General features: G+C 48.1%; 1 pseudogene; it reads left to right on the top strand.

Annotated features, from left to right (window-relative positions):
* Positions 1–19,007: 19,007 nt before the first annotated feature.
* Positions 19,008–20,141, top strand: LOC110289991 (annotated as a pseudogene).
* Positions 20,142–24,186: the final 4,045 nt, after the last annotated feature.

Below are 24,186 nucleotides of genomic sequence, written 5' to 3'. Positions count from 1 at the left end.
CTGCCTGACTTCCACTGAGACACCTCCCACTTCTATCAGATTTGCTCCTGACCCCGGGCCCAGACCCAGCATTCCTGCTCACTAGCTCCCCCTGTCCAAGATTTCTCCAAATCTGTCTGCTTCCTTCTCACATCCCCTGCCCACTATGCTTCAGCAGTGCCCATCACCAGCCACTGCTCAGTAGGGTCCTGCCAACCTCTGCAACCTGGATCTGTCTTCAGTCTCTGCTCCAGTGCAGCCAGGCTGTGCCCTGGGTGGTTTTTCTAGTGACAAGGCTGTGCTCTCCACAGTTCAGTGGTTTCTCTGTAGTCCTTGGGGTACAGACCAGCTCTTCAAACTCTTTGTCACCAAGATCTTCCCTGAACCTGTGCAAATACCACATGGCATTTCTGTGAACATAACTATGTCTTTGAATGGCTACTCCCTTTGCAGAGAGCACCATTCTCACCACATCTACACAGCTAATTCTCACCTATAAGACCAACTCTTGGGGGTATCATTTAAAGAAGGATTTCATCAGGCTCCTTCTCTTTCTTCTTTCCTTCTTTTATTTCTCCCCACTTCCTTTCTGGTAGATTACTTTGTTTTATGTATGGATATTTTGCCTTGCTAGTATGTATATGTTTCACATATGTGCTTGGTGCCGGGGGGGGGGGGGGGGGGGGCAAAACGAGGGCACTGGAGCCACTGTAACGAGTTACAAATGGTTGTGAGCTACAATGTGGATACTGTGACTCAAATCCCGATCCTCTGCAAGAGCAACAAGTGTCCTAAACGGATGAGCCACTGGCAAAGCCCCATCAGGTTCCCATCTATTGGCTAGGGACGCCCTGCACTTCCCTGGCCCATGCATATATCTCCTTCCATGGAGTATGTTCCCTTGAATGTCAAGAACACTCCTTCTCTTCCCACTCGACTGTGGGCTTCAGGATGGAGAGAGGACAGTAAGAGGACAGCCTCTAGGGCCTCCACCTAGTCTTGTAACCTACCTCTGCCGTCTTCCATGGGAAGCTTCATGCAGCTCTTATCTGCTAAATGGAGGAAGAGTGTTGTCTCCCGCATGGAGATGTCAAGAGGATGAAGTGAGTGTGAAAACTTCAGAGAAGACCTAACACACAATGTGTGCTGATGAAGCTCACTTTAAAGTTGTTATCCCCAGATCCCTCATGGATACCCCCCCCCCACCACTCCACTCAAGGACCTGTTTACCTGACAAATGAAAAGTCAGTTCCGCTATGTCACAGTTGTCTCTAAGTGAGTCTCAAACTCAGAACTAGCTGAGACCAAGGTAGCTAGGATGGTGAATGCTGATTGTCAATTGGCCAGCATCTAGAGTCACCTAGGAGATAAGCCTCTGGGAATGTGGATGAGGATGTTTACATATTGGATCAACTGAGATGAAAAGAATCATCCCAGCTGCGGGCAGCACCAATCCTCCAATCCTGTGGGTTAGAGTTCCAGAATGAACGAAGAGGAAAACAGCTAAGTACCAACTTTCACCTTTTCTGCTTCCTAACTCTGGATACAATGTGACAAGTCGCCTTATGATCCAGCCACCACAATTTCCCTGCCATGGAAGATTGTACACTTGACTTGCTACATCCCCCAAACACACATCTTTAGGTTGCTTTTGTCAGAACAACAGAACAGTAGCTAATACACTCACCAAATCCAGCAGGATGGACCTAGGACGAGCCTTTTAGAAAGCTTTTGGTATCATATTCTGATACAGATGCTCCACCCCTGAGTTAGGGCACTGCCATGGGTGATAAATGAATCTTTGCCATAGCAATCTGAGCTTTGAGGAACCTATCCAGTGAACCCTATACATGAGGATTGGGGTATGGCCTGAGAATGGAGAATTCTCAGCTCGACAGAGGGCCCTGGTGGCTCCCTTTCCCCCCGCTCTGTCTTCTTAGGATTGCTTTCAGCGAGAGCTTTATTTTGGGCTGATGGATCCTTAGCTTCTGTTCAGGGCCAGCATCCGCATACAAATGCTAACTGGAGCAGTGGCCTGCTCTGGCTCTCTGTCCTTGCCAGGCTCTGGGCTGTGAGTTCTCAGTGGGGCATGAAAATCCTGGGACTCCTGTGAGGCTGGGACCACCATGCCTGTCCAGCAGGAAGCAGATTGCCTGGGGTCCCTTTGAGAGTAAGTGTCCCCATGAGAGAGTGGCCTCTGGAAGGACTTCAGGGAACTCGGGAGCTCTGGGACAATTGGTGGCTGTTTTGGAGGGAATGGAGCTGGCAGGGACCTGGCACTCGGCTTTGAGGCCCTGCTAGACTTTGCCAAGCCTAGGCATGGTTTCCCATTGCCTGCCAGCTCCAGGGTGCTGGAGAAAGAGACCCGTGGAATCCAGTGGTACCCTTTTAGAGACCTACTACATAGGAGGAAGGCTGTATAGCTGTCCTCTCAGAGAGTCTGTTTGTACAGTTGTGAACACACTCTGCCTAGACCTTGTTGTCTGGCTGACTGGGGATCAGGTATGCTCAGAATCAACCCAGTCACCAAATAGCTAGGGAGAGAGGGCACTCCTTCTGAGCTGCCAAGGGTATGCATAGGCCATGGACGTGCAGAGGTCTGGCATGAGCTTCTATGGGCTTGCTAACTCCCGGTGGCCTGAGTCAAGTGCCTTGGCTGGGAAACCACAGTGAATGAACCAAAGCTCTCTGCTGCAAGAGGCTGGGAGTAGGAGCTGGTGGAAGCGCAGGGGAGAAAAACCCAGGCTGAGTGGCATCCAGGGTGGTGTCACAGGACCTGTTTCTGCCAGGATGCCAAGAAGGTCTCTAAGTAGAACTGTGGATATGAGGAAGAAAAGTTGCCAGGCCCAGGGAGCGGTATGTACAAAACTGCTGAGCAGGGTCAGGGCCTGCCAGTGAGAGGAGTCCTTGAGGCGGGTGTGGTTGAGATGAGGGATGGAAATGGAGAGCAGAGAGAAAGGGAGCAGGTTGGGCAGTAAAATCCTTACAGGTACCATCACACCAGAGACAGTTGGATGGGAAACAACTCAGACGAGTTAGACAAACGGTTGAAAGCACACAGCTGGTAACTGGAAGTGCCTGGCTGGACAGCCATCCCCCATGATGTCAGGGTTACCAATTCTGGGTTGCTAACTGTTGCCACAAAGCGAACAATCTTGGGTAAGACGACTGGGCACTGCTTGTTTCTGCTGCTACCTGTAAGCATATTTAGCAAGTGGTCACTTGACTTTTCTAGCCCTCGATTTGCTTATCTGTGCCCTAGAACTGATTCTGCCTGTCAGATGAATGGCTGGGAGCTGAGTCTGCCTGTGATATGGTGAGTGGTTACAAAACATAATCCCCAAAACTCAGGTCTAACCCTACCATGCTTTTTGGTGGACATGGGTTCAGGGACCTATGGTACTGAGTCTGCAGGCCTCGGGGCTTTACAAAGGAGGTTCTGTGCAGGGAGGCCCAGAAGACCAACAAAAACCTCATACAAGTGAGAATCCTTGGTTTCCTCCTGCATCATTCCTAGGGTCTGGCCCCGCTGTTCCTTTGTGGCATCCATCATGTTTGTAATTACTTGTTTAACATCTGCCTGCTTCTCTTGGCTGCATGTCCTTATCTCAGCTGGCCTCGTGTGTTCCTGGGTCCCCAGCACTGAGCCGTCTGCTTGGAGCATAATGTTTTTTAGGAAAACAAACAGCCTGGCTGGCGGAAGGAACACGGGAACACATACATGGATGCTCTTTGGAGCGGCTTGACTCAGTGACTCCTAAAGAATCTGTTCCTGACCTAGGCTTGTTGGCCACAGAGCCAGTGTGATCTTGGGCACACATTCTCTGTAAATTGAGGGGGTAAATGAGATAAGGGGGGGGGGGAGTAGAACTGGAGCATCTCAGGAGCCCTGGAGGAACCTGGGCAGCAGGATTTGGGGGCAAGGGAACCATATCAGGAAACACAAGAAGGTAGCAAGATACACAAGGGGTTCGGAGACTCCAGGTATTGGATGGATGGGAGCTCGTGATGTGTGGTGGGATCTATATGTGCTATGGCTGTGTGTGTTGAATTCAAGTGTGTGACATATTACTGTAGATAGGGGAGGTGTGTGCTAGAAAGCGAAGGCACAGAGAGGGTAACCTTTTCACTGACCTTCTTGGGGTGGGTAGTTTCAGTTCCTGTCACTTTGAATATCTATGCCCCTTGGTCTCTGCCTTTCCAACCCTCACAGGGAACTAAGTGGGCCAGATGCTGAGTGATTTGTGGCAAAAAAAAGAAGAAGAAGAAGAAGAAGAAGAAGATACAATTTTTGCCTCTCAGGAAAGACCCTCATAAATCCAGAGATAATATCAGGAGGAGCGGGGCAGGACAGAGATGCTAAAGGCCTCCAAGGTCAAGCTATTGGGCTTGGACTTAGGCCTCCTGAAGTGGGAAGTCTAGCGAAGCCTTCAGATGATCCTGACTATGGCGCTGCAGATGGAGTGATACCGAGAGCGAGAGCTCCTCGCAGAAACCGAGCTGTTTTGTGGGCAGCCTAGCTCAGCACCTGTGTGCATGCTGCGTCTGAGTGTGTATGGTAGTGTGTGTGTTAAGGGTGGACCCACTGCCTCCGCGAGAGGGAATTCAATCATTGCAATCGTTGCCGGTCCTCCGTGGCACAGGGTCGCTCAGCAAGCTGGCACTGGAATATTTTGAGCTTGCGGTAATGAAAGAAAGCTCACAGCAATTTGGCCCATCTTCAGTCTTGAAAGCCGCAGCGCGACATTCAGTCATCGGAGGCTGGGATTATCCAACGCTAATGGGGGCTGCTGCTCTCAGGCCGGTGAGGGAAAGGAGGGCTCAGAGAGGTTAAGTGACTTGCCCAGCATCACAGGATGGGTAATGGGAGGGCAAAGTCCGAGGCGCAGTTTGGCCTCTTCCCCTCCCCCAAGGCAACCCGGCTCCCCAGAATGGATCTTTGCTGAGTTTCCTGAGCGCTGGTTTCCATAGCAGCAGGCCATTCCTGCACAATAGATTCCTCCTCTTCCCTGGGCTTCCTGGCTGTGGAGGCTGCAGGGGCGGGGATGCTCCATCGTAGGGGACTGTTGGGTGCAGGCTTCCAGGAGTGAAAAGGGCCACTTGGGCGGCTTGGGGGCCTCCAGCCCTCACAGAAACCCCACCTCCGTCCCACACTGTGTTCAGGGTTTCCATTTCCACTCCGGAGTTGGGTGTTCTTCAGTTAATGAGCGGAGAGTAAGAAAATGAATAGAAACTCAACCGGGAAGGACAGACAAAAGCAATTATACAAAAACTAAGGCAGGACAAAAGATATGTTTGTTTGCAGATAAATCATCTCACTTTTGCAACCTTGGGAGGGAGGTTCTGCCCCTCCTCTTACAGAGGAGGAAACTGAGGGTGATGGGTGCTTCACAGAGTACAATCCAAGAGCCAGCCCCTCTCCCATAGGAAGGCATGGTTTAAAAGGCAGATTCCCTGGCCACACCCTCACCTATAGAATTCAGTTCTCAAGTGACAGCACTTAGGGAGTTCTCCAGGAGAAATTTTAAGAGGGCAAGGGTAGAAATGGCCAGCCTGGGCTTAGCTTGGGTTTATGCAGCAGGTAAATGCAGAGCTAGGGTTTAGGACCCAGATGGGAGCGTGAAAGGGGGAGAAATTGGCAAAGAGAGGATTTTCAAAGCAAGACATATGTTCCAGAAGAGATGGCAATAAGAAAAAAAAGTAGGGGAGCCAGAGAAGCAGAGTCAGTGGGCAGAGGTACCCTGGGCCAAGAGGAGGGGTCTGTGGGGTAATTAGGGCAAGCTTTCAGTGAAGGTAGATGCCCAAAGCTCCTCTCTAATCCCTGTGGTGGCTTCTCCAGGGTCTAAACTTCTTTTTTTCTGGAGGAGGAAACTGAAGAGGCACCAGATTAGCTTTGAACCCTGCAGGCTGCTCCAGAGGGTGTCACCTTTAATCACTAGGCTGCTTTTCAGGGAAAAGGCTCAAGGGCTAGGACCACATTCAAAGTTTGTCTCCATCACTTTCTACCTGTGTGATCCCAAGTACCAGTGTGCCTCAGTTTGCTTACCTGCAAAATGGTGCTCCAAGTGGCTTCTCAGGGGCTCGCCCAAGAGGTGCTCCAAGGGGTTTCTCAGAGGCTCACCCAAGGGGGCCCAAGGAACACGCATAGAGTGGAATCTAGTGTTGGAGAGCCAGGAAGCACCTAGAACGGGATACTGAATGGTCTCAAATGGGGGAGGGGGATACTGAATGGTCTCAAATGGGGGAGGGGGATACTGAATGTTCTCAAATGGGGGAGGGGCTGTTAGCACCTTTTGCCCTGGACTGACTGGGACAAGGGGGAGGAGAGGCCACCGTGGATTCTGCTAAGCTGAATATTCCATGGGACAGACCCAGTGATCAACTCTTGTCCACATCTGCTGCTGTAAGCCACCAAACTTCTCTAGGAATTCTCTATCCCGAGACTCACAGGAGTTCACTCCTAAGTGTCTTTGGCACGGATGCTGCCACGACTCATGGAGCGTTCTCATGACTGTTGGACATCTGCCTGGTGGCCTTCCCATGTGGCATGGGTGCCGGGGCCATACCTATGGATACTCTGCACCCACTCCAAGGACACATCTTGTATGGGCTTATTTTTCCGTGTCACAACTACGTGAGGCAGATGGACAGCAAAACTTGGGTGGTAATAAGTGCCCGGACTCCTCTCAGTTTCTGTTCTCTCAGTTTCTGTTCTCAGCTGTGAGTGGACTTGGGTTGGGGGTGGGGTAGCTGGTTGAAAAACAACCAACATGATCTTAGATTTTTCTCTTGGTGGTAACAGTTTCTTCGTTTTAGGATTGCAACAGCACAGATGACTGAAAGCGCTGATGCTTGTTAACTCCTTGACTGTGCTGTGCTGTATTTTACATATCCAGATATTTGGGACCCTACTTACCCGGGGTCTGGGGTTATCATTGTTCACGGTTTACAGAGGTAAAGACTGGGCCGGCCCCACAGACTCTAAGTAGAGGGAATTTCAACCCTGTGCTTGGGTTCCCAGACCTATTTCCTAACTACCTCTTGGTTCTCAGAAAGGGCATGGGGGTGGGGGATGTGGGCAGAGCTAGGGCTCTGATTGTCTCCTGGGGAGCAAAAATTATACTGAGGGATAAAGGACCAGAAGACAGGCATGATTGTACATGTAAGGCACTGGTGTGGGTAGTAGGGTGGCACTGCTGAGGGATGGAGGGCCAGAACAGACATCTGGCCAGTCTGCAGAAGCACGGGGCTTAAAGTGCTGGGGACCTGTGGCACTCTCACTTTGTCACCTGGTTTTGCTCTGATAGTAAAGTCTAAGTGAGGTCACACTCAGGATACTCCTGAGCCTCTCCTTTGTGCATGGAGGAAAAGCGAGATCCTTTCAGTGCCCTGGGAAAGTCTATCCTGGCTGAATGGAGCCACTCCTCTCATTTCTCCTGTGTCCAGTCTCATCCTTGTCCACTCAGCTCCAGCAACACTCCTGTGGGTGCACAGGGCACGTCTGTGGCTCCTCTGCTTATAAGGCACTTCTGAGATACCCATGTGGCTTCTCGCCTTGATGTGTCTGTGGAAAGGCCTTTCTTCCCAGGCTTACTTTAAGTGGTCCCTGCTGCCACACTGAGCGCTCCCTTCCTTGGTTTAATTATCATTCGTTCACAGCGTTTGATCAGGGTTGACACACTATGCGTTTGTGTATTTGTGTCCTGTTTGGCTGTCTCCGGACACCAGGATAACATCAGTTCTGACAGTCAGGATATTCCCAGTATCCCTAGAGCCATACCTCACCTATACATAGTATGTGCTTAGTTAGTGTGAACAGGGATAGAAAGGGCAGCAGAGATTGAAGTTCACCACATTTGTTCCTCTGAAAGTCTCTCGCTCTAGTTTTGCCAATTGAGGCTCAGAAAAGACAAAGGTGCAGGAGAAAGCAGGGTGTGTGATGGATGCCTAGTAAGTCAGCAGAGAGCCCTCTTTGGGGCTGTCCAGCCTTGTCTGAGGTCATTTCTTCTCCTGAGGCACCGAATGACCGATCCCTCTAGGGTAAAGAGGTAAGTGAGTTAAAATGAGGTAATACGGGAGACCCTTAATCCGTACTGTGATGTCTTTATTTGGAGAGATCAGGACACAGATTTACACTAAGGGAAGACCTATGGGGCCACGAGGAGAAGATGGCTTTCTGTAAGTCGGGTGAAGAGAAGCCCCACAGAGACCAATTCTGCTAACAGTTTGATTTTGAACTCCCATCCTCCAGCGCTGCGGAGAAGATGGATTTCTGTTGTTGCAGCCACCTGTAGCACACTGTGGTGTGTTAATTGTATGAATTAATAATACAGATGCATTAGCACACCCAATTCTTGCATGAACTACAGGGCAAATAGTATAATTTCCTTATTTTACAGATGAGAAAACAGGCTCAAAGTGGGGAAGTGACTTGCCCAGGATTGCACAGTTCAGGTCTGTGTAGAGTACAAAGCTAGAGGAACAGGCAGTCTAATGGGAAGATGGGGGATTTCCTAGATATGATCTAGACACTGTGACATCTGTCCACATTGTAGTCATAAAAGTTGTAAGGACTAAGGATTCTACATAGTTGGAGTAACCATCTTCATTAAGGAGAGAGGGGTTTCCAACATTTAGGTCTTAGGGCCCTTTTATGCCCTTTTAAAAGTTAATGAGGACAAAACAAATGAGAAGAAGCAAAGCAGTTTTTATTTATATCCATTTATCTACTGAAGCGACCATATTAGACATGAAAACAGAGGCATTCAAAAAAGCATCCCGTTCAGTATCAAAACAACAGAGTCATCTTTCTAACTACCCTCCAGTGTGGGAATTATTAATATCAACTTCCCACTTTATAGGTGAGGAGGGATCAAGCTCAGTGATGCTACGTAGTCATTGGTCTCAAAACTAACAGATGACTGAAGGCAGGAAAGAACCACAGACATTTTGGCTCCAGCGCTCAAGCAGTGGATTGCTTTTTATGCTACTTGGGCACTGTCTCGGTTACTTTTTCCATTGCTGTGGCAAAATACCCTGACAGAAGGAAGAAAGGTTCACAGTTTGGGGCTTTACTCCATCTTACTCCATCACGATGCAGAAATCAAGGCACCAGGACTGGAAGCAGCTTGTCACATTGCCTCTGCAGTTGGCAAAATGTAGAGACTGAATGTGTGCACTCACCTAGCTTTCTCCTGTTTCTGCAATCTAGGACCCACCTTAGGGAATAAGACTTCCCTCTTTTAGAGTGGGTCTTCCCATCTCAGTGTATCTGGTCAAGATAATCCCTCACAGGCATGTCCAGAAGCCAACTTAATCTAGATAATCCTCCACAGGTTTGTAAGATTCTAGATCCTGCCAAGCTGACAATAAGCACTGGCCCATCACAGACAGGTCACAGCCACCCCTTTCCTACTAGGGAGTGATCATTGGAACATTTGTCTGGCAGGTTTGGGCTAAGTCCATGTAGCCTGTCTGCAACCAGGACAGGGTACAAAGAGTTAACCTTTCCCAAGATAAAACTTGAAACTGAGAGATTTCTTTCCCTAGAGGCACACCAGGCATCCCACACCCAGGCAAGGGCGAGAAGTCTGCTCTTGCAGCACAAGCCTTCCACGAGTTATTTATTGAAGTGTTGTGGCACCCTTGCCACATCCCAGAGCCTCTGGATGGAGGCTCCTCTGCAGAGTCTGGGATTATCCAGAAAGACCAGAAAGAAATGCATTCTTTGAGGAGGCCAAGGTAGGATAAAACGTAGCTGAAATATGCCCTCCCCTGAAAGCCTTACCCAACCCACATTTATCTTTCCCATCTCGTTTTCCCTTTGTGAACATTTGCTGAGGACCTCTTGTGTGCCGTGTACCCTCTCAATCAGAACAATGTTTAAGCCTCACAGCAATTTTGTGCAAATGGTCATTTGCAAATTCAGTCTATCAACACTTACTAAGCACTGACAATATGCCTGGCAATTAACTGGATACCTGGAGCACGGTGCAGAGGAGAAGACAGATAAGGACCTGTCTTTGGGGAAATTCATGAACATATGGAGGAGACAGATGAGGAGAGAGGCAACCGTGGGCAGTGCAGGATAAAGAAAAGCATAGGGGGTGAGGTCTAAGCAAGCACAGACTAGGAGCTCAATAAATATTTGCAGTCATTAAGCGGAGTCTCCTTCCTGATGAGAGCTCTAGGCTAGGTGTCCACAGTGTTACCATGTTATATTTGCTGAAGAAGGCTAATGGCTGTGGTCAATTGCTCATGGACATCAGGGATCTGGGCAAGGCCACCTAGTGGCTCTGACAGCTTTCGGGCTCTTGGGTTCTTTTCTAGATCCTCTGCATCCCCAAAGAGAGAAGGAAAGACACAGCATAGAAGAACATGGGGGATACTTTGGGGCTGCTTGGAAGAACCTCAACGCTGACTTATCTGGTTTCTGTGAGGACACAGGTTGTGATGTGGAGTGAGACATAGGAGTATTGGAACCTATGAGTCCTCTTGAGTAGTGGTTCTCAACCTTCCAGATGCCATCCTTTAGCGCAGTTCCTCATGTGTGATGACCTGAATCATAAAATTACTTTTGTTGCTGTCACTTTGCTACTGTTATGAACCATAATGTAAATCTCTGTGTTTTCCAATGGTCTTAGGTGACTCCTGAGAAAGGAATATTTGACCCTCAAAAGGGTCGTGACCCACAGGTTGAGAACAGTAGCTCTAGATGCATTTAGCAGAGGAGAATGATGTTAAATACATTTCCCTCTTCCTCTCCCTATCCCTCTCCCTCTTCTTTTCTTCTCCCTCTCCCTTTCCTTCCCTCCCTCAGTTTTTTTTTTTTTTTTTGAGACAGGGTTTTTCTCTGTGTCTCTGGCTGTCCTGGAAATCACTCTGTAGACCAGTCTGGTCTCAAACCACAAGAACTGCCTGCCTCTGCCTCCTGAGACCTGGGATTAAAGGCGTGCACCACTACCATCTAGCTGTGATGCTAAATCTTAAGGATATGTTTAGGAAGCTGGCATGGGTTCTGGATGGCCACAAACCTCCACCCAGTAGATACCCATTGTAGTGTGGTTATCACCATCCCTGCAGCTGCTGATAAACCCCAACTTATCATTGAGAAAAAACAGATTTGAAGGGGTTAAAGGGGTTGAAGGCAGATTTGTCCTTGAAAGGTGGTTTCAGGAATGACTACATAAAGGGACCCAACAGACCACCATCTCTGCTTACCTTTATCCTACTTGCAAGCCTCCAGCATTTATAGGAAAGGATGGCCACTAATGGATGGCTCTAAACTTATGTGCTCCAAGGTTATCAAGGCCAGCAGAAGATGCAGCTTCTTTCTCCTACACAGTAAGTGTGTGCCCAGCTGTTTTTAGTTCCAAAAAGAGCATGTTGTTTCTACGTTGAACTCATGACCACCCTTATTTATGTGTCTTGACAGAAGCCCCTATAGTGTAGGGGAGGTTCAATTTCCCCCAGAGACTCAAACAGATAATACTATTGTTGTCTAGTGGTGTTCTCTGAGATTAAAACCTTCCACTTTGGAGGGAACTTCTTAAGATGTTCTAAGGGGACCTGACATACTGCAGGAAAGCTTGTTTAACTCTAATATTGGAAGTAAATGACTCAAAATAGTTTCAGGAAGTTTCTGAAAATGATCAGATTTACTAGGACCCTCCCTGTGAGTAAAGACTGTTGAGAATCAGAAAGAGGGAAAAAAAAGCAAACAAACAAAAAACAAAACCTCTTAGACAAGCCCAGCTGCCTGGAAGGAGCAGAGGCCAGCAGAGCTGCCTGGAAGATGCTCAGACCGGCCTGGAAAGGACACTCTCTAACCTGTTGAGCTGCTACAGGCTGTGGAGTGTGCTCCAGGTTCCCAGCTTTGTGAGCGGTCACCCACACTGAAACGGGCTTTGGTGATGCAGCTGTCTTTGAGTCATTTCTGCTCCTATAAGTAATCCCTCACCTATATTCCTATAAGTAACCCCAGTCAAGTTCATTGGCTCATAAGTTGGACTTTGGTGGTATCTGTACTTTGGGTGAGGAGACCTGTGTGCCACGTCTCCCCTGGGACAGTCTGTAACCCAACCCCTATCAAGCCCGTGGCGCAGCACCTTATGAGCACTGTCCAAGAGCAACTGGCCTATCACAGTCCTAGAAGGTAAGGGGGGGAGGGGCAGGGAACATGATAAAAACAGGTGGCTAACATATTTATTAAAGGCCAGTTTAAAACTCCTAAAAGAAGACAGAGGTAAACCATATGATTTTACAGTGCTAACAAAAAATCTTTTTTTTTCTTCTCCAACTTATATTCAGAATAGTCAGAGACACAGAACCCAGAGAACAAAATGCCAGCTTGTTACAGACAGGGCTGCTTGGGGAACATGGCTTAGGCAGGCAGAGCTGATCCCTGTGGTGCTGAAAACAGACATCTATAAGCCCAGCCCTCCCCTGAAGCTTGTCAGGGCTGTCTTCAGGTGCTTGCCCCGCTTGCAACCCTTCCTCCACTCTTACCAGTCAGCTCCAGCTCTGATGGAGACCTCCCCTTTCCCAACAGAGGCACAAGCAGCTATCTGTCTCCCCCCCCTCCCACCCCATGGCGGTGATCTTTCCTGAGGAAGCTAGTAGAAATTCAAGTCAGAGAAGGAAATATGCTAGTTTTCCTTCCTTTTTAAAAATCATTGTAGAAATGCAAGCCACCTTCAGTGCAGGCTCTCATCTTAACTAGCGCTATATGATGGTGTGCATCCCTTCAGCCTCATGAGTGTTAAACAACATTGAGGGCATACTTAATGAACAAGTTTCTATCTGGCTTTCTCCAAATCTCTGTGTGATGTATCTGAGCATGCCCATGAAGCTGCATGCAGCACAAAGAGAGGATTCATGCCTTCTTGGTCATTGTAGATTCCCGTGGCTGAGCACCCATGTTGTGTGCTTAAAAAGATATAATAGTCATAGGTAATACTGATTAGGCGATTTGTAGGTATCAAAGCACATCACTTAATTGCCTCCTTTCCATAAGTAAGTGCTGCAGTCACTTTAGTGAACCACATCTTATAGAAGGGGAGACTGAGGCACAGAGAAATGACTTAGCGCCCCTGCCCCATACATGTCTGAATCTTCACTTAAGCATGTGAAGAGCATTTCTCCACTCGGCACACACTTGCTTGAAACATTGCAGTTTTCATCAGACACCAGAGGGACAGCTTTTCTCCTACCCTAGGGAGGAATAGGAGTCCATCCTGGATTGGTCTGTGCCACAGGAGTCCTGTACCAGCATGGATCCAAAATGGTCTTGGGTCTGCTTTCCCTCGGACTGTGTTACCTATGTCATGCTCTTACAAACCAGCTGCCAGCATCTGCCTCCATTACAGAGGTCAAGCTTTCTTCAAGATGACTTCCTGCCCGGCAGAACTGTTGTGGAAGATCATTCTCTGATCAGTACTGCTGCTATCTTCGGGAGGGCTGGACCTGCTCACAAGGAATTGTCATAGGTGGGCTTTTGATTCTTGACATTCCCTCTCTCATGGAAAGAAGGGGTGGTGATGAGGGTATGGGATGGTCACCTGAGTATCCAGTCCCCTCTCCCAACCAGTTCTGCTCTAATTGCACGTGGCCTTGAGGTCTCGGGAAGGACTAGAGGAGGTAACCTCATTTACACTGCCAAGAGTCATCTCTGCTGGATACAGACAGTCCAGTGAGGTGCTTTAAGGTCTCCTGTGCTCCTGCCTGTAACCCCTTCCCCACTGCTCTGTAAGTAAGGTAACAAACTCACCGGTTCTTCAGAGTGAACTTTGGTGGAACCATGACTTGGTTTGCTTTGGGATCTAAGAAGGAGAGGTAGAACTTGTTTACAACTCTCCCAGGGGAAGACTTTTAGCAGCAAGAAGCCAATTGGCTCAATGCTTTTGATGACTCTCCATCCCTATTTGGGCATTCTTCCCTGTCCCAGGGTCTGTGTACGTATGCTCATAGGTGAGCCTTTGTTCTTTTTTTTTTCTTATACACGAAGTCTAGATTTTTTATCCAGAGAAATTACAGTAGCCGCATTATCGCTGCTTTTACATTGGTTCTCTACGTTCCAATTTTCACAGCATGACAGAAAGAGCCATGTAACCCCATATAGCCTAATACGTCACATTATAATAAGGAAGTACCAAGCTTAAGAAACACAAGCGCTTTATAATCTGTAGTAAGCTGGCCTGCTTTTTGATTCAGAGGGGTAATGTGCATCCATCTTAGGACTTGCTGGCCACTGAAAGCTGCTCTGCTCCCAAGATCCCCTGGGAACTACGGTCCCCTAAAAGCAGCTTTTGATCAATGATGAAGACTTGGCATTTCATCACTCCAGCTCTGGGGCATGCCAGGAACTGGCTTCAGAACTCCCAGTGTAGTGAGACTCCAGTTGGTAACTGGTTTGTTAACACTGTCTCCTTCCCTTGCTGGCTGGAGTACTCTGCTCTGATGTTACCTGCATTTGAACTTGGATCCTTGGCTTAGTCCTCTTCTCCTTCATTCCAATACATAGAACTGATCGTGGGACAAATCACCCCAACCCCCAACCCCAAGTACAGGCAACCTCTCCTATGTACTCTAATCTAGCAACAGTGAGGTCAGGACAGGATCGCATCCTGCACATGAGTCTGAATCTGCTGCTCGACACCCTGATATTCAGAGTCAGGGGTTCCATGACTTTGAGTGGCAAGGATCCCTGGGAATGACGGGATAGATGGATGGATAAATGGAGGTGAAACCAAAGCTGAGAATTCTCATCAATGCTGGGCACAGACTGCATGAAGTTGGTAGAGAAGAGAGAATGCAGGAACATGGAGATGCCAAGCCTGAGCCAAGAAAGTTGTTTTGCTATGGAATATATTATTTTTGCAGGTTGCTATAGTTACCGCTGTGAAATTAAAAATTAAAACCTTGTGAAAGAGAGAGGGTTGACTGAGATGAGGCAGTTCCTTGACAGGCTGAGTTATTTATCTTTTCCCCATGTAACATCTGGTTACGTGCTTGCAAATTTATTTTTAATTCAGGGCTCTAAAAAAGATTTTGCATTGATATGCCATGCAGAAATGAATCTCTTGGGAGAGAAAGATTAGCAGGTAGTATCCAGTGGCAACTGGTGACCTCTGGTGTGTCCCCTGGCCTTTGCCTCTGCTTCTCAGGCAACCTCTAGGCATCAGAGTATGACTGGCAAGCATCTGGAACTCCTGCCAATCAAGCAGCAGCCGTAACCATGGCTCCCAGATACAGAGCCTTGCTGGAGGCTGATTTTGGTTCCAGTGACTCTGACCATGAAGATGAGCATAGCTCCAGGAAAGAGGCTGTGAGAGTTCCCCCCTCTTCACTCTGGTCCCCAAGTTGTGAAACCCTGTTTCAGCCAGGATCTTGTGTGGGAGGGTGAGGCTCTGAATCAGATTCTCAGAGAGTCCACACTTGTGGTTTAGTAGAGACGACACTGGCTAGACCTAGGAGACATGGAGTCTAGGTCCAGCCCAGCCACTGCAGGCTGTGTATGCTTATGAAATCACAACACTTTTTGATCCCCATTCACCCACTTCTTCAGGGAGCAGCTTGAGTCTGCAGTATTCCCTGAGCCCATCCTTGAAGTCTCAGGAGTCATTCTTGCTTCTCCCTCTCACCCAAAGAATAAGGTTAGGATTCCAGGGTGGGCTGCCCTGAGAGTCTCCTCAATTTTGTTCTACCTCAGGCCTCTATCCTGGGTGTTTCCCACATGCAGAAATCTCTTCCCTCGTGTTCCCAGGTCTCCCTTCTCTGCCTCACCAGGGCTTTGCCACACCCACCCGGCAGACCTCTGCTTCCCGCTTCTGCACCCATCCTGGCTAGGCTCTTCAGCTCCTGATGGCACAGCGTTGGGTTTTGTGCTCTTTCTTGCCTGCATCAGCCAGCTACCAGCTGTTCCTCCTCTTGATGGATTAAAGCTTTTCCCCAATGCATTGTTACAGTGATTGTGTTTGTGGTTGCTGCTACTAATCCTTTACCATGCCCCAATTTAAACTTCAGTACACATCTACACGTATGTACAGGAAAAAAATGTACCTATATAAGGTTTGGACGTCTTAGGCATCCCCTGGGTTCAGCAGATGACTACTGTAGTATATAGCCTTCCTGCCTTCCTGTTGTTCATATCCTGTCATTTGTCTTGGTCACAGCTTTGTCCTCTATGTCCAGAGCAGGGTCTACTGTCTACACAGCACAGGAGTTGATGTTTTTGAGTAAATGAATGAATGCAGTGAGAGAATAAAGGGGACACTGCTCACTCTGTACTGAGAATTCCTTATTATCAGAAAGTGCTTTAGATTAGTGACTCTTTCAGCTGTGCAAGATCACTTTTAATACTTTCCAGTTGGGTCCCCAGTGTCCAATGTGGGCACAATACACTTCTGTCTCACTTAGGGTTTCCATTGCTGTGAAGAGACACCATAACTAAGGCAACTCTTATAAAGGACAACATTTAATTGGGGCTGGCTCATAGGTTCATCGGTTTAGTCCATTATCATTAAGGCAGGAGCATGGCGGCATCCAGCCAGGCATGGCTCAGGAGATGCTGAGAGGTCTACATCTTCATCTAAAGGAAGCCAGGAGCAAATTGTCTTCCAGGTAGCTAGGAGAAGGGTCTCAAAGCTCACCCCCATAGTGACACACTTCCTCTAACAAGGCCACATCTCCTAATAGTGCCACTCCCTGGGCCAAGCATATTCAAACCAGTACAACATTTATAGAACAAACCAGTTTCCATGTCATGCTTAAAGCATCTGATCAGATGTTTTAATGTTTTGTCAAAGAATAGAAAGGAGCTAAGTCATTTGTCTCTGTCTGTGGTGGCAAAAGAGACCCCTGCCCTGTGTGTTGATTTCTTTGAGTCGCTGACTTCCACCTTGGGACCTGAAGAAATGCCTCCTAATCCCTATCCCTACACCACCCCCACCCCTATTCCAGCCCCATCCCTATCTCTACACCACCCACCCCCCTATCCCAGCCCCATCCCTATCTCCATTCCACCCCACCCCACCCCCAGCCCAGCCCCATCCCTCATCCACACTCTCAGCTTACCCAGCATTTTGCTGAGTCTGAATGATGCTGGGCTAGGTAGACTGGCAACCAGGAGAGGGAGTTCCTATCAACAGCAGACACAGCCTGGACTTTGTGTCTTAGAAACATCTTAGCTGCTGTCATTCTCCACTGTATCTGACAGGGATGAAGTGGGAGGATCCGGGAACATTTTGTGGGCAGACAGATCCAAATTTCTTGACAGGTCTGGACTCATCAGCCAGGTTCCCCACATGAGCATGCTCCAAAACTCATGGCTGAAACCCTGGGCTTGTGTGCTCATTGGAGGATGAATAACTAACTAGCTAGCCGTGCCAACAGCTGATGTAGAGGGTGCCTTGTGTAGCTGGCAACACGGTGTCCCAGCTTGACTCTGGTTTTGGGGAGGGGCTGTTGTTCCTGGTAGCTAATTTGGTAGTGCTGAGAGTAGCAGGTCTCCTGATTGAGGTGGCTGCCTATATGGCTGATCCAGTGAATAGAGGCAGGATGGGCTAGGGGAGAGTGCTTCCAGATAAACCAAGGACAAATCGAGTTACCTATTGGTCAAGGGGGTGACCTTAAGGATCTGGTCTTAGCTTCTTTCCACTCCTCATCTCTTCTGTGCAATAGCAACTTGCTGTCCACCACTACTACTTGAGGAGTAGTAAGAAGATTTGGATCAGTAACACAAGCTCTGAAGTGCCTTGAAAAGGGAAGGGCACTGTCAGGGTAATAATCTCTTGTTCCCTTCCTCATTGTCTGCTTGGCTCTAGGCTTTGAGCTCTGGCTAGAAGGACTCTACTGTTCTGTGACTGGTATGGCTTTAGGAGCTGACTTGTGCTCAAGACAGGGGTGACTGTGGGTGGGGAGATGGAGAAAGGACAAACAAAGACAGACACATGACACATCTACAGAAGGCTAGGTCAGGTAGCCCTATGCTGTAATGAAGACACGCAAACAGTAGCCCAGAAACTCGGTGCATTTATTTATACAGCTGAGCAGGGAAGTGGATTTATTGTACATAGCGGAACGAAAAGACAGATTTAGCTAATCTTGGTAGGGGGTCTCTATAGCAGACCAGTCTCAGGCTGTAAACATCCAGGGGGAGGAAGCTGCTGTTGACATTTCCCACTGACAACATCTGCACGCAGAGGAGGAGGAAGGCTTTACCATTTCCCTGAACCTTATTGGGAAAGGCTTTGCCATTCTCCTGGGTCTGAGGCATTGGGTCCTTGACATTGTCATGCTCACGTCCACAACACACGTTCACTCGGAACTCCCCCTGCTCCCTACACTGCTGGCTCTGCTCACCTGTCAGCACTGGGATAAACTTGACATCATCCTTTAGAGCTTGTTTAGTCAGCACAAGAAGGATGTGATGGTGGGAACTGTGGGCTAAGCCGGATGTTTGCTCCAAGTCTCTGGGATGCAGTCTCAGGATCCTGGATATTTCACAGCAGGTGGGTTTAGGGCAATATCCTTACTTCATTCTTCAAGAGTTTGTTCATGTGATCTTGCTAGTGGCTAGCCACTATGTGGCACAAAGAACATGGCATAGATGCTTTTCTGAGCTTGGTCCAAGCCAAGTCCTGATGCTGGTACATTTGGAGAAGGAGACGATTGCTCATATATGTGGGAGTGTGATTGTGTGGAAGGATTGATTGGCTTTGGGCTTAAGAAGGTCTTGGGTCGCTTTCTCTGCGGAATCACCATAGCGGCTGGGACTCTGTGCACATACCCTGAAAACTGGAGGGCCTTCAAGGCCTTCATCGCTGCTCAGTACAGCAGGGCTCAGGTCCGCGTGCTCTCCGCACCACCCCACTTCCACTTTGGCCAAGCCAACCGCACCCCTGAATTTCTCCGAAAATTTCCTGCCGGCAAGGTTCCAGCATTTGAGGGTGATGATGGATTCTGTGTTTGAGAGCAATGCTATTGCCTATTATGTAAGCAATGAGGAGCTGTGAGGAAGTACACCAGAGGCAGCAGCTCAGGTGGTGCAGTGGGTCAGCTTTGCTGACAGTGACATCGTTCCTCCAGCTAGTACCTGGGTGTTCCCCACCTTGGGCATTATGCACCACAACAAACAGGCCACTGAAAATGCAAAAGAGGAGGTGAAGCGAATCCTGGGGCTGCTGGACACTCACTTGAAGGCTCAAACTTTTCTGGTGGGCGAGAGAGTGACACTGGCTGATATCACAGTTGTCTGTACCCTGCTGTGGCTCTATAAACAGGTCTTAGAGCCGCCTTTTCGCCAGGCCTTCCCCAGTACCAACCGGAGGTTCCTTACCTGCATTAACCAGCCCAAGTTCAGGGCTGTCTTGGGGGAGGTGAAGCTGTGTGAGAAGATGGCTCAGTTTGATGCTAAGAAGTTTGTAGAGAGCCAGCCTAAAAAAGATACCCCAAGGAAAGAAAAGAGTTCACGAGAGGAGAAACAGAAACCCCAGGCTGAGCGGAAGGAGGAAAAAAAGGCAGCTGCCCCAGCTCCTGAGGAAGAGATGGATGAGTGTGAGCAGGCACTGGCTGCTGAGCCCAAGGCCAAGGACCCTTTCGCTCATCTGCCCAAGAGTACCTTTGTGTTGGATGAGTTTAAGCGTAAGTACTCCAACGAGGACACCCTCTCTGTGGCGCTGCCATATTTTTGGGAGCACTTTGATAAAGATGGCTGGTCCCTGTGGTATGTTGAGTACCACTTCCCTGAAGAGCTCACCCAGACCTTCATGAGTTGCAAGCTCATCACTGGGATGTTTCAGCGATTAGACAAACTGAGGAAGAATGCCTTTGCTAGTGTTATTCTCTTTGGAACCAACAACAGCAGCTCCATTTCTGGTGTTTGGGTCTTCCGAGGCCAAGAGCTTGCCTTTCCGCTGAGTCCAGATTGGCAGGTGGACTATGAGTCGTATACATGGCGGAAACTGGATCCTGGGAGCAAGGAGACCCAGACCCTGGTTCGAGAGTACTTTTCCTAGGAGGGGACCTTCCAGCACGTGGGCAAAGCCGTCAATCAAGGCAAGATCTTCTAGTGAACAAGTCTTGCCGGTCGCCTAGCTGCCTGCACCTACCCTTCAAGGGAGATGGGGGTCATTAAAGGAAACTGAACATTGAAAAAAAAAAAAGAAGGTCTTGGGTCCTATTTAGGCCCTGCTCTTGGGAAATTTAGGAATAAATACCACACAGCTCTAAGTAATATACTTATATCACTAAATAAGTAATAATTCTTTCTACTTATAAGTATTTTAATACTATAGGGCTATAATCTGTTTGTTCTGTAAAGCAAGGAAGTCTAAGGGTAGGCCACCTGTGGCCAGTGTGGCACTGACGTCACTGGGGACTGAGGCTCTGTTTGCCATCTGTTCTATGTCTAACAGGTAACTCGCTATCTTCATTCTTGGTGCTTTGCAGTTATAAAATGGCTTGTGGGGGTGGGCCTTAGGAAATGCACCCCTTTTCTGTGCAGGAAATAGGGGGGAAATAAATGTTGCTGAAGGAGCTTTGTAACACACAGTAACACCCCAGTAACACCCGACTATACATAAATCTTACTGGCTAGATCCACGCCATGTACCACGCCTAGTCAGAGGGAAACTGAATGCTGTTTCCCTGAAACCACTAAAACAGGAGCTTTTAGCTATGGGAAGGCAGCTGTGCACACATGGTAACTCCCTGGACGCGCAAATCTTCTTTGTCTAGGAACGCTGATAATTTACACTTCTGAAAAGAAAACCCACCTACCTCTAATAACATATGATCAAGACATGAGTTGTGTAGGCTACAGTCCCACTCTGCCAAGTGCCAGCTGTGGTGTCTCAGCCCCTGTATCCTCTCTGTGTCTCCACTTGCTTCACTGTAAAATGGAGAATTGTTGTTCCCCAATGGAGGTGTTTACCAGGATGAAAATAAGAGAAAAAAAAATGAAAAAGAAAAGGTTCCGGAAAGAAAGTTGAATCATGTCTGACCTGTTTTGAACATCAAAGAAAAGTCAATGCAATCACTATTGTTATCTCTGTTGTGACTTCAACCATGGTGATGAGGTTATAGAGAAAGATCACAATTGTTATTGTGATTGTGGTCCCCAATGTGAGTTTTTTCCCTGTGGCTAGAAACAAGGCCTAGTGTCCTAAGGCATGGCCCAGCTCTGCCTGACCTGTTGGTGGCTTCAGACAAGCCCCATTGGCAGCTAGGTACTCCCTTTGTAGGGGAAGAATCTGGCCCCACCAGTGGCCTGAAATGCCTCAGGTATATCCTCAGCCTCTGGTCTGAACCCTATTGTAGAGGACTGAGAGGAGGATAAAGCTGGAGGCCTCTCTCTCATGGGCTGAGGTCTCTCTGCTCAGACACCTTCTTCCTATGTCTGGTTCCTGGCTCTTTCTCCCTATATTCATTCTCTCCTGACACTTCCTTCTGAGACTTTTTTCCTTCACAACCTACTTCCTGTGCCTTGGGGAGGGGGCCCCTCTGTGCTAATGCCCACAGAGTCCTAGGAGGAGCACCAAGAGGGAGGGAGGGAGGGAGGGAGGGAGGGAGGGAGGTATTTTCTGGAAGGGTGACTAGGAGGCTCTTCTGTCCTCTAAAAAGGGCTTGCCTCCTCACTTCTGGTGATCAGCAAGCTCCCATTCCTTTCGATGCCTTAGTTTCCCCACCTGTTCAACTGAAGATCTGAGCAGACTGGGTTTAGATAACTAGGCATGTGTGCACACCTCAAGACAGTATCTGAAATACACTGTCCTCACACTGACCCTTGTTATAGGAAGGGGACAGAGTCCACAGGGCTCCAAGTAATTCCATCCCTGCGCCACTAGGCAGGGCAGCTGGTCTTTGTCTACTTCTCTCACAGCATCGAGTGAAATTTTCAACACAACATTTTAACTCCAACATTAAAATGAAGAGTCTGACAGCAGTAACCAGCAGGTATAGATTTACCACGTGCCAGGCATTTTGCTAAAATGTTTCACACATATTAATTTATGATGTAATCCTTCAGTAACGCAGTGAGCAAAGCACTATTAATAGCTTAAATTTGTGTAACGAGCAATTGAGTAACTTACCCAAGGCTGCTCAGCAGATCAGGGAATCTGAGAACAGCCCACTTGGCTCTAAACTACCGCTATTTGTTTGTTTGGGGAGGGTGGGGGAGGGTGCTTAGCTCATCTTTTCTGATGTTGGAATCTTGTTTGCAGCATTCTCTCCAAATTCTTTGCTTGGCTTTGGCTTGTACACCTGCAGGGACGGAGAGCTCACTACCTCCCTGGGGACTCTAGTTCTAGCAGCATCAGTATGAAAACACTCCCTCAAGTTTGTGGAGTGCTTAATAAGTCTTCAAGACTCAGAGTGGTTTCCTGGGAAACCGAGCAGCTTGCTCAGCCCCCAGGGACATGGTGTGGTCTGGATTACAAGTGAAAAAATTTAGAAGGAGCCAAAATCCTCACATTTTGTTGCCACAGGAGAGAGGGCACATTGTGGACCCAAAAGCAGAGGCTTATTGTGTGAGATGCTCCCGCCTTGAGCTTAGTCCGTTATGTGCTGTTGTGCAGAATCCTGCAGACTGGGTGATTCATAAATAGGGACGCTTGTTTGGAGCCTTTGTGGTGGCAGCCATAATCTTGGCAATCAGGAGTAGAGGCAGGAGGATGGTGAGTTTGGGGCTCCACCCTGAAGAAACTCAGGGATGTAGATGGAGCTTAATGGTGGGACCTTAGCACAGTGTTTATGAGAGCATCATCTTCAGCATTGCCAGACGAAAGTTGACTTGGCTTATGGTTCTAGAGCAGGGGTTCTCATCCTGTGGGTCGAGAGCCCTTTGGAGGGTCTCATGTCAGATATCCTGTATATCAGATATTTACATTATGATTCATAACAGAAGAAAAACTACAGCTATGAAATAGCAACAAAAAAATCATTTATGGTTGTCGGTCACAAAGAACACAAAGAACTGTATGAAAAGGGTCACAGCATTGGGAAGGTTGAGAACCACTGCTCTAGAGGGCTATGAAGACCACAGTCAGGGAATTGGCCCTCTGATAGATGTCTTCTTGCTGCTGCCACAGAAGGAAGAAGGACGAAAGAAAACATGCCCATATGCACTCAGAAAATAGACAGACAGACGACAGGCAGATGAGAGCACTAGATGGAATTCTTGTTTCAATGCTTGCTTTCTCAATAATCCATGCAGGAGTGACACTCTCATGATGCTAACATTTGGCTCTACCTCTGATGCTGTGACAGGGGGATTACAGATTATGCTTCTTAGGAGATTCCTGCAAGTCACAAGACTAAGCAACATCTTCACTTGTGCCATGGCCTTTACAAGGCCAGCTTCTTCGAAGAGTTGGGATGAAGGCCGTAGACCATCATGCATAAGAAGTGCCAGGCAAAGCTAGATACTCATGTTCCCTGGTATTTTGGTACCATCAGCTGTTAAAATCCATCTTTTCATGCCATTATTTCTGACTTGGTCAATGGCTTGACCATACAGCAAATGAAGCCAGGATTTTGACTCTTGAATCCCTACTGTCCTGTTTGACATACAGAAGAAGAGAGTCTCAGGGAAGAGGAGGAATTTGGGCATCCCAGTTAGCTGGTGGCCTAAAAAGTAGTTCTATGGAGCAAAGTAAAATGTAATTAATCAGTCAGTCCCATGGGCTACCTTAGGAAATATGAGGTTCCAGATCAAATCCAGAACCTGGGAGGAGGTTGGCTCCTTGTCACCAAGCTTCCTAGAGTTTGCCATTGTGGGGCCACAGAGTATTCACCCTGATGTCTAGTTTTGCGTGCATTGCACAAGGAGTGTCCACACTTAGTTCTGAGACATGGAATATGGGGGAACGCCTTTTGTTTCAACATTGGACGACATGGGTGCAGGAACATGACTGTGCCTGAGTGGGTCCATGGAGGATGCAGACTCAGGAAGCACAGGTGACCTGAGCCCAACTGCCCTGTGTATGTAATCTCTCTGAGACCCTGTTCCTTCATATGAAAGATAGAGATTGGGCTGTCCAGAGACTTAAAGGTGAGACATGCAGCTAATTAGCTGGAAAAGTTGCCAACTCTGAATTTGTCTTAACCATATTTACAAATTTGGCCATTTGACATCAGACCCAGTCTCCCTTTTTCTCTCAAAAGGTGAGAAGACTTTACTCACTTGGAACTGCTTTCTTGAGAAAG

Source organism: Mus caroli, chromosome 2 (assembly GCF_900094665.2).
Source record: "Mus caroli chromosome 2, CAROLI_EIJ_v1.1, whole genome shotgun sequence".
NCBI lineage: Eukaryota > Metazoa > Chordata > Mammalia > Rodentia > Muridae > Mus > Mus caroli.
This window is presented reverse-complemented; position numbering and strand designations above follow the sequence as displayed.